Genomic DNA, 14,775 nt, shown 5'->3' on the forward strand with positions numbered 1-14,775 from the left:
TACATCACACTGCACATGAAAATTAATTTGTGATGCAGTACAGACCTAAACGTAAAAGCTAAAATGATGAAGCTTCAAGAAGAAAACACAGGAGAATATCTCTGTGACTTTGTGGTAAGTAAAGATTTCTTAAAACACAAAAACCACTAGCTATTAACGAAAAAAATGATAAATAGGACATCAAAATCTAAAACCTCATCTCCTCAAAAGACACTGTTGAGAAAATGAAAAAGCAAGACACAAGGAGAAAATATTTGCAAAACATGTATCTGACAAAGAACTTATATGCAGGCTACATAGAGAACTCAAGCTAATCAACAGGACAAACAACACAGTAAAAAAAAATTGCCAAGAAACTGGAGCAAGTGCATCGCGAAAGAAAGCATATGAATGGCTAACATGGAAAGATGTTAACATTGTTCGTCATCAGGGAAATGTAAATTAAACTAAATGAAAGATTTTGCAGCCAGTAAAATGGCCAACTGTTTTTTAAAGCTTCATTTTCATTTATTTAAGAGAGAGAGAGAGAGCACATGTGCAAGCACATGTGCGGGGAGGGGTAGAGGGAGGGAATTTCCAGCAGATTCCCCGCTGAGCGCTGAGCCCAACAGGGGCTGGATCTCGCAACACATAACATCATGACCTGAGCCAAAACCAGGAGTCTGAAGCTCAACCTACTGAGCCACCCAGGCACCCCTGGATTTCATTTCTTTTGCTTGAAAAAGTGTTATATTCCAAGAGTTCTAGTGTTATATTCTAAGAGTTCTTCTCTGTTTTCTGAATATTGCTTTTTATAGGATCATCTTTGTTTCATAGATATAACATTTCCCATTTGTGTCTTGGAGAATATTAGTTATTGTTTTGGTTTGCTCTGCTTGTTTTCTCTTTTAATGTTCCCTGTGTTGCTTTCGTTTCGTCTGAGTCACAGAATTCCCTGGCGTCTCACATTCCTTTTTGGGGTGGCACTTGTGAAATTAGGGGGACTTAACTATCAGTATCTGCAGGATTTCTTCTTGTTCCAATCCACTTCCCCAGAGAGTAATGTTCTCATCTATTACCTATGGCATAAGCCAGAGCCATCTTTCTGGAAGCCAAGCAGAGAAAGTGACCTGGGGTCTCACCACTCAGAATGCAAGTAGCTCCCTAAACGTTCCTATTTTAGCGGGTCCTGTGTCCGGCCTTCTTTTGTCCGAGGGAGGGCAGCCTCTGGTTGGGAGTGAGAGAACAAGATCTGAGAGTCTGTTTCTTTTATGGATTTTCAGCCAGTCCTCCTATCTTCAGCCCCACCCCAGCCACTTTCTGGGGTCCCTCGAAATAGCTGATTGCTGAACTTCATCTGAGTTTGGCAGCCTGAGTCAGCTTTCTGCTCCTTAACAGCTAAGTCTTTGCGATTATAGTTTTACTTGAATGGGTGAACATTTTTCCTCTGGAAGAACTACTTTACTTTTCTTGATTCACCCAGGATTTAGGCTTTGTAAGGACTGTTCACAAGCAAACAAACAATAAGCATGAGTTGTTAAAATACCAAATGGTTTGGGCTAAGTCTAACTTTTACTTTATAACTAAATAAAGCTCGTTTCTATCAAAACCCCGTGAGTCTTGAAACTTCAGTAAACATGCATCAAAATAAATACCTCTAAAATCTATGCAGGAAGCTGATTAAAAACTATGCCGACCAATCAAAGATTGGCGTGTGGTGTTCTTATAATATGAAGCTTAACTTTGCCTCCTGTGCCTAAAAAAAAAAACTTCAATGATTTGCTAAGATTTTTTTAAAACATAATCTCCCCCAGATGCAACACAAATCATGAAGTGTGCATTTTAAGAAATCAGAAAAGGTGGGAATGGGATTTGCAATTTTAATAGTCACTCATCCTGATGATGTCCCACTAGTATTTTTAAAATTCTATCTCAGAGGTTTTAAACTCCATTTAGGACAAGAACTTGATGATATATCATCTTACAGTAAAATCCTCTCAGTCAGTGAATACAACATATAAACAAAGTTGCTGGACCTAGAAACATATTGATAAAGATCTGCTCCACAAATCCATTTGACAGAAGCAAACAGACTTGAGGGGAGATAATTTATTACTTCCTCCCAAGCAGGACACTCTATAGACTTACTTGTGAAAGAAATGAAGTGAACTGAAGAGTCTGTTTAAACATAGTGCAGTGATGTGGCTGCTTCTTGACAGATAGACCAGATCTCAGGTTCCCATCCCTGCCCTGTGGCCCTTCCAGCCAGTTCTAGTCCCCCGCAGGGATGTTTTGTGCCTGAAACTCCAATAAAGTGTTTTGCATTTAATACCTTTTGGTCTCCTACATATGGGCCCTCTCTAGAAGCCTCTGGATCTTTCTGAGGAAGGTGCAAAGGGCCCCAGAACTGGGAGGCAGTGGACCAAGATGCTGCTGTGTATCATTGAGTGACACTGATACCCTTGCTCTGGTAAAAAGCTACAAGCTGTGAACACTGTTAAAAACCAACACATCCAAAATAAACCAAACCAAACCCACAAAAACAACAACAACAAAACCAAAAATACAACATAACCACACATACTCTTGCTTTCTACTTAATCTACTTACCTGGTGATAGAGAGTTATTTTCTTTGTTTCAAGTAGAAGCTCTTTGTTTAAGGAACTGGTTTTTTCAGTGATACCAGTTTTTATTTTATAATAAAATTTTAGCTTAGAAAATAAAGTGGAAAGGAATCCAGCAAAATATTAAACTGTAAACACAGGAAAGTTGTATTTATTTTCTCCTTTTAAACTTGCCTGTGTTTTCCAATTGGTTTACATTTTTTTTAATTTTTTAAAATTTATTTATGATAGTCACAGAGAGAGAGAGAGAGAGAGAGAGAGAGGCAGAGACATAGGCAGAGGGAGAAGCAGACTCCATGCACCGGGAGCCCGATGTGGGATTCGATCCCGGGTCTCCAGGATCGCGCCCTGGGCCAAAGGCAGGCGCCAAACCGCTGCGCCACCCAGGGATCCCCCAATTGGTTTATATTTTAAAAAGTAAGAATAAATGTTAATTTTTTAAAATGTTAATTTTTTAAAATAAAATTTTAAGTGCTTCTAATGCAAAGAAGTTGCTCAAAAAAACAAATCCAAGAAGCAATTTGTTAAAAATATCTCTATAGGGCGCCTGGGTGGCTCAGTTATAGTGTCTGCCTTTGGCTCAGGTCATGATCCTGGGGTCCTGGGATCCAGTCCCACATCGGGCTCCCTGCATGGAGCCTGCTTCTTTCTCCCTCTGCCCAGGTCTCTACCTCTCTCTGTGTGTCTCTCATGAATAAATAAAATCTTTAAAAAATATATGTATCTCTATAAAAACATAAGTGAATCAAACCTAAAAGATATAGCACTTACTAACCTGTATATTCCCCCAGAAAAATATAAATTCTTTTTCTAGAACATGAGCTGCTAAAAGACAGAATCTGTATCATTCATTCATTTAACAAATGTTTATTAAGCACATACTATGTGCCAGGCACTCTTCTAGATGTCGTAGAACAACAATGAACAAATCACATGAAACACCTGCCCTGTGAAGATTATAATCTGGTGGGGATGAAGGGGAAAACAAATAATAAACAAAATTAATAATTAATTATATAGTATATTATAGAGTGGTAGGTGCTATAAAGAAAACTAAAGCAAGTAGAATCATTCTTAAAATTATGACTATGCAAAATTTGCTTTGAGTTTATCTAAAATCTGACCATGATCTTATATAGTCAACAAATTTCTTTAGAAAATAATTTAATTGAAATCCAACTCATTTGACATTAGCTGGCTCAGAGTTGGGAGCTGAGAAAAAAGTTATAGAGGACAGTATGGTAAAAAGTGTATTGAATCAGGAATGTTCTGATCCACCAGTCATTAACTGAACTTCAGGGCCACATATCTGGCATTGAGACTGAGGGAAGAATAGGGGAGCTGGACTGACTGACTGGATGACCCTACATCCTGTATTCTGGGGTGCCAGGGGGAGGCATGGAAATACGGGACAGCTAAACTTCAAATATGGGAAAGGTTAACATGTGAGAGAAAAAAGTCTTCCCTATGGTCCCGTATAAGTCAGGAACACTTGCAGTTGTTAGTGGAAAGGAAAAATCAAACAACCAAGCAATATGAGGAATGTTCCAGCTCTTCCAGTTGAAAAGACCAAGAATAGATTCAGGCATGGCTCTCTGCAGGTGCTCAAATGCTGTTGCCTGGAAAGTCTCATGCCCTCGCAGCCCTGCATTGTGCTGTGTTCGTCCTCAGCAAGGACATGTTGCAAGGCTGGCCCCCAGCCAGTCTGGACCGTCATTTTACGCTAAGGATCTGCAGCAGAAAAGGAGCACCTTTCCCCCATGACTCACAATCCTGTGCCCATCTACATAATCCAATCACTGAGACTGAGTGGCTGATGTGCCATCCCTGAAACTGAACCACCTAGACAGGAGTCAGAGGTGTCTCCCCAAAGATACCTCCTGACAGGGAGAGGCAAATGCTAGACAGGCAAAAACAAGGGACCCCACTGCAGATCATACAGAGTAAAATTTAGAGTCTGGTCAGGAACTTACAAAGTAACATGTTGCCATTCAGTAAAAGGACAGTGTAAACCATCAAAACCATCCCAAACTGAGATTAGAGGAGGTAGTGAGTTGCATCAGAGGACAATCCAAGACTTGCATTTCTAAGATTGCTAAGGTTTCAGTGGATCCACTGAACCAATCAATCAATGGATGGATCACTTTGTGATTGGACACTGCAATGCCTCCCTGTCTCTACTGCTGTTAAACTTTTCCATCCTACCATCATCTCTTACCCAGGGGACTGCAAATGTCTCCTGGCCAGCCTCCCTCCTCGCCACTTGTCCTCCTACAATTCATTCTCCAGAGAACAGCCAGTGGAAACATCCATTTACTCAATCAACAAACATCTATTGAGCACCTAGTGTGTGTCAGGTCAAGAGACAAATAGATTGGTGACCAAATGCATAAACCTCTGTCTTCAGGGAGCTTCTGTTCCAGGAGGGGAGGCAGAAAGAAAACAGCATAAACCAGTAACATATAGGCTATAATAAATGGTGAGAAAATGCTAAATAAATAAATAAATAAATAAATAAATAAATAAATAAAGCAAAGGGGTGTGCATAAAGTATGAAGGTTGTGGGTAGTTTGGAGGGTCAGGGAAGACTTTACTGAGAAAGTGATTTTTTAAACAAAGACTAAAAGGAAGTAGGGGACTGAGCCACAGTTATCTGCAGGATGAGCATTTGGAGCAGGGGAAAAGCTAGAGCAGTGTCCAGAGGCAGGAGCACTATAAGCAACAGTGAGAAGGCCTGCGTAGCTGAAGCAGAACAGAGGGAGACTAGTAAGACACGAGGTCACCCTGAACAAAAAAAGGTGGCCAGATAAACATTACAGGCTTTAGGGGTCATGAAAAGGACCACACAACAGAGACAAGAGCTGTTGCAGGGTTTTAAGCAAAGTAATGAAACCCGTCTTGTGTTTTAAGAGGATCACTTGACAGGGGTCGGCTTGAATTAGGACAGTGATAGTCTCAAGGGGTCGGGGAGCTGGTGCTTAAAATGTAAATCTGATTCTATCACACCCTACTTAATTCCCTGCAAAATGAATTTGTCTTATGACACGCAAAACAAAACTGAAACTCTTCTCCAGACCCACAAGGCCCTGGGTCACAAGGATCTTGCCTCCTTTTCCAAACTCGTCCCATAGCATTCTCCCCCTCTGGCAGGTGCCCATCCCGTCCTTTCCTTTGCCATACCCTTCCCCCTGGTCTTTATTTGATGGTCTCCTTCTGTCCTCCAGGTCTTGCCTTAGGTGTTTGTCCTTGACAGGACTTTGGGAGTAGGCTTCTTGGAGTCTTGTTCAATATCCTATTCCCCAGCACCTACAACAGAGTCTAATAAGACATAGTATGTGCTCACTGAGGTCTTGTTAAGTAATTAGACTGCAGATGGATAGCTTTATTTTCCCTTTAACCTCTCAGAAAATAGCACATAGATGTAGACAGACACACAAGGAGGAAATGACACCACTCATGATGCTTCAATAGGAAACGGGGCACAACTTTATGGACCGCACCACTCTGAATTTATAAAATGCAAACACAATCAGGACCATAATAAGTACTTCTTTCAGAAGGAGTTATTGTTCTCCTGTCTGAGGCTAATTCTCCCTGCAGCCCTAGTCCATCTCCACAGCCCCATTCCCTACTTCAGATTCTTGCTTATTTATTCATCCTCCTCTTATGTCTCTCTGCTTTCTCACTACCAGTTTTGCCTCCAATCTTCTAAACATCCTGAAATCTTCCTTGTTGAAAAAAGTCTCTTTTCTCCCCTTTATTGACCAATTCACCCCTTTTCCCTTTCTTCATGGGAAAACTATTTTCAACTCCTCGTACCTCGTATACTACCCAACCCACCTCAGTCTCACCTCTATTTCATTAAAATAATAAATGAATGAATAATTAACAATGATGATGATGTTAATTGTTAAGGATCAGGATAGATATGAAGGACTGCCTAGCAGGAGATGGTCAGTATTTCAGTTCCTCTAGCAACTTCCAAAGTTATGCATCATTAGACCATTTCACAGAAAAGAACATGGAGTATCAGAGATACTGAGTACTTTGCCTAGAGAAAAATAATAACCATAGTCAGTAAGAGGAGGTAGAGGGATTAAAACAAAAGTCTATATACCTTCAACCAAACCATCTGTCCGTATTGAAATTTTCATCCCCGAGGTCATCAACAAATTCTAAACAACAATTCTAGTGAATACATCTTATTCTGTTAGCAAGCTGTGTCCTAAGTATCAGAAAAGCCTAACTAAGAAGGCTACTTTTTGGGTCTGGGAATGCTTACAAATTTTTCCATACAAATTAATGGTAATTGTTTCATTGCTTTATGCCATTTTGGCTTACAGAAGTTTTCATAGGAACACTCTACTTTTGGATAGCAGGGGAAACCTGTATTGTGGTTCATATTATTAACTCCATAAATTATTATTAATAACAATTATTAATAACTGTTATTTTACACTGAGAATAGTTTTACATTTATACATGTATCAGTTTCTTTGCCCACACTATCTTTTTCCAGCTCAGCCCTTCCTTTTGTGATTACTGTCCTTCTTCCCAAAGTACGGTTTCTATAAGTCCGTTCAGAGTAGGTCTATTATTAAAGATCTCATTTTTATTTTTTATCACCAGAAAATGTGTCTATTTGCTACTGCTCTTGAGAAATAGTTTTCTTACGTACAATTCTAATGTGACAGTTATTTCGTTTCATTACTTTGAATGAAAGTGTTCATTATTTTTATTTTCATTTGAGGGGGAACTTTTTTTAAGATTTACTTATTTAAATTTAGAAAGCGAGCGAGAGCACAAGCAGGGGGAGAGGCAGAGGCAGAGAGAGAATCTCAGGCAAACTCCCTGCTGAGTGTGGAGCCCAATGCAGGGCTTGATCTCACGACCCTGAGATCATGACTAAGCGGAAATCAAGAACCAGACACAACCAACTGAGCCACCCAGGTGCCCCTTGAGGGGTAATTTTCATCTGACCTTCCAGCTTTCATTTCTAATATGAACAGGTCTGTGGTCACTCAAGTTGCTCTTCCTTTCTAGGAAGGTCATTTCTCTTTTCTCCCAGGCTGCTTTTAAGTTTCCTTTGTCTTTGACATTCTGCAATTTTGTTACTTTGTGTCTCAGTGTGACTATCTTAATTGCCCTGCTTGGCATTTGTTATGCCTTCTTTATCTGTGGATTCGTATCTTTGATTGTAGAAAGTACTCAGCCATGATTTTGCAAAAATTGCTTCTCCTCTGATCTCTTTATTCTCTACTTCTTAGAATTTATTTAGTTATGTATTAGACTTTCTTATTCTTTCCATCATATCTCTTAGTCCATCACTAACATCTCCTATCTCAACTCTTTCTTCTACATTCTGAGTGATTTCTGCAGATTTTGTGCCAGTTCCCCAACTCTTTCTTTGATCCTATTATGCTGTTTAAAAATAGGTTTTGCTTTTTCTGCTACTTGTCATTTGAGGGGGCTCATTTTTCATGTGGTTATTAGCCAGAATTCTGTGAAAAACCTGGGTGCCTAAATTGAACATGCTTTCTCCACTTTGGCCCCTCCCCAGTTTCTCTGCTTAATTTTCTAGTCTCTGGTTCAGCTCAGCGATACGGCCACTGCTCCAGGGTTTCGTCTTCTTGCTATGCCAAAGATGGATTTGCCTTTAGGCCAGGTTTGCCTTTCCAATATGTTTACTGTTGCTACTCGAGTAGCAGGTACCTCTTAGAGGAGTTGGGAGTGCTTGGAGATCTTCTGTTCTTCCTATCGAAACAACGAGATTAAAACCTGTGCCTTAAGCATGATGACGTTGCTTCAAATCAGGAGGACTCTTCAGAGGATCTAGTCTACCATCATATCCGTTTCTTGTTTTCCTCCTTGCTTCTTTTTCTTTTTTTAACTTACCTTTTTCATTCTGAAATATCATTTTTCCCCCAAGACTCTTCTGCTACTTCTCTGAATTTTCTTTTTCAGTCTTTCTCTCTCACACATCTCCATTTTTCTTCCTCACCCTTTAAAGTATTTAAAGAGTTTTCCAGAATCCCAGTTCTCCTTTCTTAGTTTATCTCGTCCACATCCTTAGACTTCAGCTATAGTTCCAGTATTTCCAGCTCTTCCATCCCTAAGTTACAAATCTGTTTTAAATTACCCTCTCATAACTTCCATTTGGATTTTCCTCACTCAAAATTTTCAAAACTGGCCTTTGATCTCTCCCCTATTTCACCCGCAAATCTTGCTTCTCCTCCAGTATTTCTCGACTTAGTTTTGGAAAACACTGTCTACTACTCACCTAAGCCAGATGGGCCAGTCAGTTTTAACTCCTAAATATCCCTTAAATTCTGTCCCGTTTCTCTTCAGTTTCCATCCTGACTGCCGCAGTCAGATCACCCTTTCTTCCTGGTCAGTTGCCATCACCTGCTTTTCTTTCTTTTGCCTTCAGACTCACTGCTGAAATTTGCCCTATCCACTACTGCTTTTGTGATCTTTCTGAAATGTAGATATGAACACATCACTCCTCTTTGGATAATCCTTCATTGACTCCCCCATTAATGCATGGTAAGTCCTAGGCTTCCTAACTGGGCGTATAAGCCCTCCATGATTGCACTTTAAAAGCTTTTTATTTTTCTGCCTATTTTCCTTTAACCTGCAAGAGGGGGGCCATGAGCCCCAAATCTGTCTCGTTTACTTTGGCATTACTCTAGTACCAAGCCCAGGGCTGACACCTCATAGATAATACTAAATGGATACATCACTGCCTCATCTCTCATGCTTCTGATTCATGGACCCTTCTTACTAGCCAATCTGGACATTTTTTTGTCAGTGATACAAGTTTGTCCTCCTCTCACAACTCTAGGCTAGTTACTACTCACTCATTTATTTACACAAACACATTAGTTTATCTTGGAATAATTACCAGTAACACTCTAGCCTGTACTGAGTAGGTTCTCTGAATGAATAAATGAAAAGAAACTTAGAAGTGCGGCCTATCACTTGACGGGATGAGCACTGGGTGTTACTCTGTATGTTGGCAAATTGAACACCAATAAAAAATAAATTTATAAAAAAAAAAAAAAGAAGAAGTGTGGCCTAGGAGGTAAAACATACCCGAAGAGTTGACTAATACAAGGGACTGCAACCCAAGAGCAGTCTTCCCCCAGGTGGGACATGCATAAGCAAATACAAGTACAGGCAAACATACATCTTTCTTCTGCCCATCCAAGTCTGCAAACCAGATGGAACGAATCAGAATCTTTTGTAGAAATAATCCAAGCGGGCAGCCTGGGTGGCTCGGCGGTTGAGGGCCACCTTCAGCCCAGGGTGCGATCCTGGAGACCCAGGATGGAGTCCCACGTGGGCCTCCCTGCATGGAGCCTGCTTCTCCTCTGCCTGTGTCTCTACCTCTCTCTCTGTCTCTCATGAATAAATAAATAAAATCTTAAAAAAAAAAAAAAGAAAGAATCCAAGCAAAACCAAAATCAGAATAAAGGGCCAACAAACCAACTTTCTCAAAAAAAAAAAAAAAAAAAAAAAAAATTGTTAAGGTAATCCAGAGTTTCTCCAGTCCCACAGAGAGCACCAGAGACTGCGCAGGCGCTAACGAAGCTGGGCCCCAGGGAGGCGGGGCCTGCAGACGGGGCGGGGCCTGTCCGGTTGGCCACGCCCCCGTGGGCGGGGTGTAAGCGGGCCGGAAGCGCAGACGCCAGCGCACCCCCGCCGTTTCCTAGGAGACGGAACACACAGGACGCCAGAGCTTCACAGGGGAGCGAAAGAGGTAAGCGGCCGGTGCGGGGCAGGGGATCCCGAGCGGGCCGCGGGGCCGCCACCCTCGGCCGACCCAGCCCGAGCCCGTCCCGCGAGGCCCGCCCGGCATGTACCTGGGCGCCCCGTCCTACCGGGGCCAACCTCCGCCGAGAGAAGGGGCCTGGACTCCGGTAGGGGGAGGGACCGGGAGGGATGGGGAGGGGGACGGGGGCGGGGCGGGGAGAAGGACCCGGGGCGGAGGCGAAGCGGGGAGCGGGGTAGGGTCCGCCGGCGCCTGCTGGAGCCGGGCTCCCCGGGTCCCCTGGACCACTTTCCTGCGCCCCTAAAGGATGGGGTGGGGTAGGTTCTGGGAGGATGACGGCGGGCATCCCTCAGTCCGAGGGTCCCGGGTCCCGACCTCTCGGTTAGGATCCCCCGCCCCCGCCCCCGCCGCTCGCTCTGCTGCCCAGGCGGGAGGGGAAACTACTTTCTGGAGGGAGAAGCTCGGGACTGAGTTCAGAACGACCACAGAATAAAAAAGGAGGGAAAAGAAAGAAGCTGGATGTAGAGGTGTCCTCGGTGCATCGCGGGGGACTCCCAGCGGGATCGCGGCGCGGGGTGGCCTGGGGGCGCCCGGCTGGGTCCCGCCAAGCCCCCGGGGACGCCCCCTGCCTGGCGCACCTGCAGGGCCCCGGCCCAGGGGACTGGTACCGGGAGGGCCCTGGCTTGCGGAGAAGAGGAGAGAGAGGGCGTGATGGAAACGTTCCTACCGCTGATAAGACATTTTAAGTTTAGGGGCAGGGAAGTGGGGAACAACGAAACCGATTTTAGGGGCTTTGGAATTTCAATTCTAGAAGAGATTAATTATGTTTAAATAATCACTTTGAATGAGCAGACCATCTGCCCTAATGATAACGAATTTCTTTGAGCCGAAGTAATGGTAGAGGCACAGGCTTTCCTTTCCTTAGGTGGGCAGCCTGGAGGAAGGGAGAAACTACTGCCTCTCCCCCCACCCCAAGGGGCCACTTAACTGCCTGTGCAAAGCTGGCCTTGGGCAAGGATGTTTGATCTCTTCGTTGGGGTGTTTTATTTTATGTTGGTTAATTTTGGAATGATTTGTGAATATTAGCACAAAGCACAATGCTGTTATTTTTTTAAATACTGCAATCTTTGCTGACCCCCTTGTAAAGCTCTCCTTTTCATTTCTGTAAACATATGTCTTGGTTACTTTGAGATCTTTTTTTTTTTTTTTTTTAATTTTGCTCTTCACACAACTTAGTGGTTTTTAAGACGTATTATTATTATTATTATGTTTAAACAAACGTTAACGCCAGCGATGGAGTGATATCGTTACAGTAGGTTCTACAAAGAAAAGTTGAAGATTTCCAGACGTTATCTGTTCAGGGATTGGCAGACACAAGTTTTACCCTCCATTTGCCCTCTGTGTTAATCTTCTTTAATCCTAAATCCCTTTTAGCTGGCAGAGGCTATCGAGAATACAGCTTAAGTTTACAGTAATTGTGCACTTAAATGCACAATAATTGTGCACTTAGATAAAAATAAGAAAACTGTAATGGGAGAGAAGTTATAAGGGTATTTAATATTGGTCTATAATTGAGCCTCTAAATCTCTTAAGTCAAAATATAAGGTTTGTTTAGCTGTAGGAAAGTCACTAAATATTGCAGCTTAATTATAGAAAATTTCAAGTTCCTAACAGTTCTGTTAAATTAAGGATCATAGTTGTATTACATTTACTTGTGTTCTGTCTTGTTGCATACACACACACACACATATGCAAATATATATATATATATATATATATATATAGTTGACCCTTGAACAATGCAGGGATTAGGCATGTGAGCCTCTGCACAATAAAAAATTCTAGTATAATTTTTGATTCTGCAGAAACCTAACTTAATAGCCCACTGTCGACTAGAAACCTTACTGATGACATAAACAGTTAAGTAACACATATTTCATATATGTATTGTGTACTGTATTCTTCCAATAAAGTAAGCGAGACAAAAGAACCTATTATTAAGAAAATCAGAAAGAAAATACATTTACAGTAGTATTATATGATATTTATCAGAAAAAAATCTGCACATAAGTGGACATGTACAGTTCAAACCCATGTTCCAGAGTCAACTGCATAGATGGAAATATTATCATACATAAGAAATCATGTCAATACATCTCCATTTTGCAGAATTTATCATTTGTAGATCAACAAAGAAGAACAAACGTAACCTGTAGAGAAATATTACTGTGAGTGAACTGGGGACCCCTAGGCAGCCTGTGTTTTCTTAACTTGTATCTATTGCTTTTGACTAGTAATTAGTTTAGGACTTGCTATGGTACATCGATTAAAGTAGTTGATCATGTGCCATCAGTGAGTAGATACATGGAAATAATGATTTAAAAAAAAACAACAATTTTTCACCTTGATATCTGTGCCTCTTTACATGAAGCCGTTGTCTATATTTTCAGGGAGGATGCAGGGCTTCTAACCCTGGAAAACTATCTGTTTTGTAATTAATATGACTCAAAAGACGATTTTCTAAAGTTTTTGTTTGGGAGTATAGTATGTAAACTTGTTTTAGGTTAGGTAGGGCTTAAACTGGAGAGATTCTCTAGGAGCCACAAATCAGACCTTTTTAAAATCTATGTCATATCCATGATCTTCATCACTCCACCCACTGACTGATAAAGCTGAGAGTGGCTGTGTTCCCTGTGCATTCTTCCTTGAATATTAGTAGACCCTATGCTATAGCCACCCTCACTTAAAACAAACTGTGTTTCCAATGTTAATTTGGAAAGTGGTTGGTAAGGGTTGGCATGAAGTTTCTACAATTTCCACTCCAAACGTGGTTGGGTTTCCAGGCCACTGCAGAAAGTCATCAATGAGTGAATGATCTGTAGTAGTGCCAGTATTACTAGGGGTGGCGGTGGTTAATGGTCTTAATAGTGGAAGAAAGAGGTAATTCCACTTTTGGAGGTTAATTCACTGCAGGGTAAAATTTTGACTTTTGTTTCTTGTACCGTCTCAACTCTGCATTTCTGTTCCTACCTGGGCGGCTCCCTCTTTCATTTTCTTCTCATGCGATAAGTCCTTTTCCAGAATTGCCTATATTACTTCCTGCCTATCAGACCCTCAGTGTTTGTCCTTAATTAGATATTAACATGAAAGAAATGATGATACTGTTGTTTCACTGAATTTCTGAATTAAATTAATTTTCATAAGGGGAGCTTTCCTTAGATTTTATTCTTCCTGTACTCCTACTTATTTTCCCTCCACTGTTTCTGGCCTATTATTTTTACAATGTCCTGCATATAGTGCCAGAGGCAGCCCCAGAGTCCAGTAGGGGTAGGGAGTACCACTTGCAATTTCCATTTGGTCAGTAGCATCTTGGTATTTTAGGGTGAGGAATTAGGTTAGGAATCTGAAGGTGGAGGTAGGGGTGGGCAGCTTTCATGGTGGGGCAGAGACTGCATGGTTTTGAAGCAGAGGTGGGGGTGGGGGTAGTTCCTTTAGCTGTATTAGTGATTAGTAATCACTAAATTTTACTAATACACTAAAGGTAGTTCCTTTAGTGTATTAGTAAAAGCCAGTAAGAATGGATTGTTTAGAAGTTGGGGACTACCCTACCAAACATGAGCAGCCTCAAACCTAATGCAAGGCCTAGACCGAATCCATCATTGATTCTCTGATTGATTATAGATACATGATATTATAGATTATAATACAATGAACACTGTGGCCTCATCGATAAATACATTCTCTGTATTGTTACTTAAGCAGAAGGGATCAGTAAGCCTATAGAGAGGACTTTTCCTTAAAAGGGAGATATATATCACCTTAAATAAGGTAGCTAGGAAAAAGGGCAGGTGAATTTGTTGATAATAAATTGCAAAATACTGATTTAATAAAATTCTAAATGATAATAAAATTTTAATCCATTTTTTGTTTAATCATAGCACAGAGTACAAAATAAAAACGTAGGGGTGCCCAGCTGGCTCAGTTGGAAGAGCATGTGACTTGATCATGGGGTTATGAGTTCAAGCCCCATGTTGTATGTAGAGATGGCTTTAAAAATAAAATCTTTAAAAAAAATAAACAACCCTAAAGATCTTTCAAAAATATATTTCCTTATACAGATAAAGGAAAAAATTAAGAAAAGCAAATACAAGTTTGGGTCAGGAACCATGCAGAAGGGGTGTTGATTTCCTTTATATAAATGCCTTAATATTTCAAATCCATGTGTATGTATAATGTAATCTTTACATTAAAAGATTACAAAAAACTTCATTTTCAGGCAAATGGGGAATCATTTTCTGGCACCTGCCAAGGCCATTTGCTCAGACTTAAGCTGAGAAAGAACCCTGAAACAGATATGGTATCTATTATTGTGATTTTTTCTTTTTTAAGATCCTGGC

The 14,775-nt window shown here is 41.2% G+C and overlaps 1 protein-coding gene and 1 long non-coding RNA gene across 4 annotated transcripts in view; one reads left to right on the forward strand and one right to left on the reverse strand.

Moving 5' to 3' along the window:
- Positions 1 to 1,289, reverse strand: part of LOC112920464 (uncharacterized) — a 24,124-nt gene extending 22,835 nt beyond the window's left edge. Inside the window, exon 1 of the long non-coding RNA XR_003235070.2 lies at positions 1,122 to 1,289. This is a non-coding gene — a long non-coding RNA (uncharacterized lncRNA). The remainder of the gene's footprint in view (positions 1 to 1,121) is intronic.
- An 8,971-nt stretch (positions 1,290 to 10,260) lies between these two features.
- Positions 10,261 to 14,775, forward strand: part of MAK (male germ cell associated kinase) — a 58,718-nt gene continuing 54,203 nt past the window's right edge. Inside the window, exon 1 of one of the 3 annotated variants that reach the window (XM_072729148.1) lies at positions 10,261 to 10,366. The gene's annotated coding sequence lies outside the window, so the exon portion shown is untranslated. The remainder of the gene's footprint in view (positions 10,367 to 14,775) is intronic. The other 2 variants (XM_072729150.1, XM_025999367.2) reach the window with 2 other exon arrangements.

This window comes from Vulpes vulpes, chromosome 12 (assembly GCF_048418805.1).
Source record: "Vulpes vulpes isolate BD-2025 chromosome 12, VulVul3, whole genome shotgun sequence".
NCBI lineage: Eukaryota > Metazoa > Chordata > Mammalia > Carnivora > Canidae > Vulpes > Vulpes vulpes.